This window comes from Mus musculus, chromosome 14 (assembly GCF_000001635.26).
Source record: "Mus musculus strain C57BL/6J chromosome 14, GRCm38.p6 C57BL/6J".
Classification (NCBI taxonomy): Eukaryota; Metazoa; Chordata; class Mammalia; order Rodentia; family Muridae; genus Mus; species Mus musculus.
Window position 1 is genome coordinate 89,392,299 of NC_000080.6, and position 5,234 is coordinate 89,397,532.

General features: G+C 32.8%; 1 pseudogene; it reads left to right on the forward strand.

Annotated features, from left to right (window-relative positions):
- Positions 1–793: 793 nt before the first annotated feature.
- On the forward strand, positions 794–891 carry Gm25886 (annotated as a pseudogene).
- Positions 892–5,234: the final 4,343 nt, after the last annotated feature.

The window sequence follows — 5,234 nt, forward strand, 5'->3', positions numbered from 1 at the left end:
GTTAAAAGTAAAGAGTGAAATACTCTGTGAAATACTTTCTACCCTTACACTCCTGAAGGGGAAACTTGGAATGGAATTTAAAAAGAGTATTATGTCCATTGAAAAGTTTTAGTAATGAGTAAAATAAAAAAAAAAAAACTGATTTTTTTAGAAAGTTAGGCATTGCACTGCTGCTTCATACAGATTTTATTACCGAAACTGTACTACGACACAAGAACTGCCCTGGCTGTAAGATGAAAATTCTCTTTAAATGTTATAGAAATTTCAAAATTTCTATTCGATTAGGTGACTTAATATCTTATATATGTCAAGTGGCATTGGATTACATATCTCTTTTTAAATATATATGACAAAAATAAACCAATTTTTTAAATATTAAAGCAGAATATGAGTTAAATATTTCTACAGGACAAAAATGCTTTTAAGTGTCTGCATATTAAGGTATTATGCATAATTATTAAAGACACACAAGCACACTCACATACACACAGACACATATATGTATATATGTGTTTATGCACATAAGTGTGTTTATGAACATTTAGACAACTATACCACATCAGTTCTAGTTTTTATCTGACATTTATTAGGAATCATTTTATATTTTTATTCTATGCTAATTTCTAAAGTAAGAGTATCTAAGAAAACAGAAACTTGATGGTTAAAAAGCAACATTTTTTTCATCAATATATGTATATGAGTTCAGTAAAAAGAAATATCTAAATTTTAAAATAATTTGGCAACATTTAGAAACTAAGATTGACTTATAACTTGCTAGAAAGTACTTGGTTCAGCAGCTCCTTCATATATTAAAATTAAACAATACAAAGAAGGTTAGCATGGCCACTGTGCAAGGATAGCACACACATTTAGGACGCATTCTATTTTTTTTTAAACTGGGGAATGTATTACTTAAAATAGTTCCCATATTTAGAATAAGTTTAGAATAAGATTCACCTAATTCAGTGGCTCTCAACCCTCTTCATGCTGTGACCCTTTAATACAATTCCTCATGTAGTGTGACCCCTAAACATAAAATTATTTTTGTTATGATTTCATAACGGTAACTTTGCTATGGTTTACAATCAAAATATAAATATCTGATATGCAGGATATCTGATATGTGATACCTGTTAAAGGGTTGCTTAATCCCCAGAGGAGTCACAATGCACAAATCATACAAATTAAAAAATTATAATACAGGGCATAAAATATCTCATATATATGTTAAAATTAATTTCATATATTTTCTCATAAAAATGGACTGATTTTCAACCAATGTGTGAATATATGTTAATTTTAACTGAAGAGTACATATAACTTGTCTCTGAGACTTTCACCTAAACTACTGATATATATATATATATATATATATATATATATATATATATATATAATGTCCTGAGTAATTAATTAATTCAAAATCATAATATCATAGAAGTCATGGCATTTTTTAATGTTATGATTTTCTTATGTTAACACATGTAAAAACAAGGATTTTTAAATTTACAAATTATTTGTATGCTGAAAATTATTATGCCTCAGCTGAATATTTATGCAAATTGAAATAGTAGCTATATGCTATTATTTTACATTCGACATTGTAAATAATAGCTCTATGCCAACATGTGTAATAATGTTACACATTTTTAAAAATAATGATATTCCTAGTATAGTATCAGAGAAATATAAAACTCAGATATGTTGCATCAAGTTTAAACATAGATTATCTACTAGCAAAATTTGACTCATGAGTTATTCATGGGTGGAGAATGTGCTTGTCAGATAGCCAACACATAGTAATATTTGCTTAAATAAATTCAATAATCCAACCCAAACATGGTATAAAGAATTTTGATTCTGTCAGTGGTACACATTAGAGTCATGTCAAGAAGTTTTAAAAGCCCAAAATATTTCCCAATATGTTCAGGTTTTATTTTCCTAATGGGGCAGTGACATTAAAATGACATGAAATGTCAAGACTCTAGACATTAATCTGGTAATTGGAGACATTCTCAATTCATTTCAACTATATTAGTCCACATACTTTTCTGTTATGATTACGAAATCCATCAGTGTTTTTCATTCAGCATATCCAAGCCTTGCCTTTGAGGATTGTGAAGGAATTGTCATTTAAGGGATCCTGTGGAAGTTACTGTTTCATTATGTGATATTTGTAATAAATGAACTGATGGTGGGTACACATTCATTATGGTAGTGAGAAGTGCCAAGAAATGCTATTTTCATATTTTATCTTTCCCTATCCTGATGGTTTAATATAGGCACTTTTTTCCTTTCTTTTTTTCTTTATTATGTATTTTTCTTTATTTACATTTCAAATGTTATCCCCTTTCCTGGTTTCCTATCCAAAAAAAAAAAAAAAAAAAAAAAAAAAACCCTATCACCTCCCCCTCCCACTTCTCTCCAACCCACCCACTCCTGCTTTCTGGCTCAGGAATTCCCCTATACTGTGGCATAGAACCTTCACTGCACCAAGGGTCTCTCCTTCCACTGATGACTGAGTAGGCCATCCTCTGCTACATATGCAGCTGGAGCCATTAGTCGCACCATGTGTTTTATTTGGTTGGTGGAGAGAGCTTTGTAGGTACTGGTTAAAACATATTGTTGTTCTTCCTACGGGGCTGAAAACTCCTTCAGCTCCTTGGGTACTTTCTCTAGTTCCTTCGTTAGGGGATACTGTACTCCATCCAATGGATGGCTGTGAACATCCACTTATGTATTTGTTAGGCACTGGCAGAGCCTCTCAGAAGACAGCTATATCAGGGTCTTGTCTGCAAGCTCTTGTTAGTATCCACAATAGTGTCTGGGTTTGGTGGTTGTATATGGTATGAAACCCCAGATGAGGCAGTCTCTGGACAGTCATCATTCCTTCAGTGTTTGCTCTACTCTTTGTCTCTGTAACTCCTTCCATGGATATTTAGTTCCCTCTTATAAGAAGGATGGAAGTATCCAAACTTTGGTCTTCCTTCTGGAGTTTCATATGTTTTGTGAATTGTATCTTGGGTATTCCAAGTTTCCAGAAAAGAACACCAATGGCTTGTGCTATAAGATCAAGAATTGACAAATGAGACCTCATAAAATTGCAAAGCTTCTGTAAGGCAAAGGACACTGTCAATAAGACAAAAAGATAACCAACAGATTGGGGAAAGATCTTTACCAATCCTAAATCCGATAGAGTGCTAATATCCAATATATACAAAGAACTCAAGAAGTTAGACTCAGGAGAAACAAACAACCCTATTAAAAATGGGCTACAGAGTTAAACAAAGAATTCTCAATTGAGGAATACTGAATGGCTGAGAAGCACCTAAAAAAAGATGTCCAACATCCTTAGTCATCAGGAAAATGCAAATCAAAACAGCCCTGAGATTCTACCTCACACCAGTCAGAATGGCAGAGATAAAAAAATTCAGGTGACAGCAGATGCTGGTGAGCATGTTGGTGGGATTGCAAGTTGGTACAACCACTATCTCCTTGTACTAAGGTCAAATCTAAGTGGATTAAGGAACTCCACATAAAACCAGAGACAGTGAAACTTATTGAGGAGAAAGTAGGGAAAACCCTCGAAGATATCGGTACAGGGGAAAAATTCCTGAATAGAACAGCAATGGCTTGTGCTGTAAGATCGAGAATCAACAAATGGGACCTAATAAAATTGCAAAGCTTCTGCAAGGCAAAAGACACTGTCAATAAGACAAAAAGGCCACCAACCAACTGGGAAAGGATCTTTACCTATCCTAAATCAGATACATCTTCAAAATACGTATTTACAATCAAGAAAATAGGATAAGGTTTTAAGAATAAGTTGATCACGTGAAAATGCAGAAGAAAAATATGCTGTCCAGTATTCAAATGATTGTCCCAAAGAACAATGATTGAAAGATTGCCTACAAGAAATGTGCTCATGCCAAAGACTGATACAGTTCAAATTAACAACTAATGAGAAAAATGCAGAATTAGAAAAAAAATATCTAAATCTCAGCTATTTGAATTCCATGAAAATACTTTGTGTTAGGAAACAAGGATTGGTCATTCCATGTGAAAAGTTTAGTATAAACATAATAGCCTTAAAATAATTTAGAACAGGCATAACTATAAAAATATTTATTCATAAAATTACAGTTTGTTATACATTAAAATTGGTCTTAAATGAGAAATTCATTTTATATTCAATTTTGTTACTACATATGTTTCGTGGAACTTGATTTTGTGTTAGCCCATTGGCATAATTATCATGTTCCTCTAAGTATTACCATCATGATAATAGGTAGTCTTTGAAATTAAATAATGTATTGTGTCCTTAATGTTCATATAACCTAGTGTTTACCATACTTTTTAAGAGATCCTCCAAGTTTATCCTAAAAATAAGAGGTCATTCTTAGGTTCTGACATTAAATGTGATCTCCTTGTACCTATTTGATAGTTAGAACAATATTTTTCACAAGAATGCACAATTCAATAGAAAAATGCCACTTTCTAACATAAACCAAATAATTCATTCTTTGTTATGAGAGAAATGATGTTGTGATCTTAATGATGCAATACATTTAATGGCAAATTCAGCTTCCCTATACTAAAGGTGGTAGAGCTCAGACTGTCCTGAAGATGGTCGACTACATCCAAACCTGGGTTATTACTAAGATATTATGTTTCAATAATAGTCAGGAGGAAAAATAAAAAGCAATTGGTGATTTCTAGAGGAGTCCACATTTGCTTGCATCTGATTTTGAATACTTGCTCGAGTCCTCCAATAGAACTAACTTTCTGTCTTATTGTTTCTGACAGTAGTGCAGTTGGTTTGGGCAAACGTATACAAAAATGTACAGGAGAATCAAGAATCAGAAAATGCATTAAAAGAAAAAATGAGACAGCTGAAATTCAATGCTGAATTCATAAACTAAACACACCCAATACAATCCTGTCTAGATGGTGATGCAGCATTATGACAATGGGCTAGCAATGGATTGGACTGGAAAAACTGAAAATTATGACAGTGCTATTTTGACAATGTATTCTCGTTAAGTGACACAGTTGCCACATTCCACCAGTGTGTCCTATATGATAGTTGTAAAAGTGTGTTTTCTAGCTTATAGTCTAATTCTAGAAAAATCAGAGAGGCTGCAAAATGTTGCTTCTGTCTTTGCTGCCTGCTTTACAGGTGTGCATACAACTTTGGATTATTTGGGACTAATCTTCATTTTGATGGAGTACTT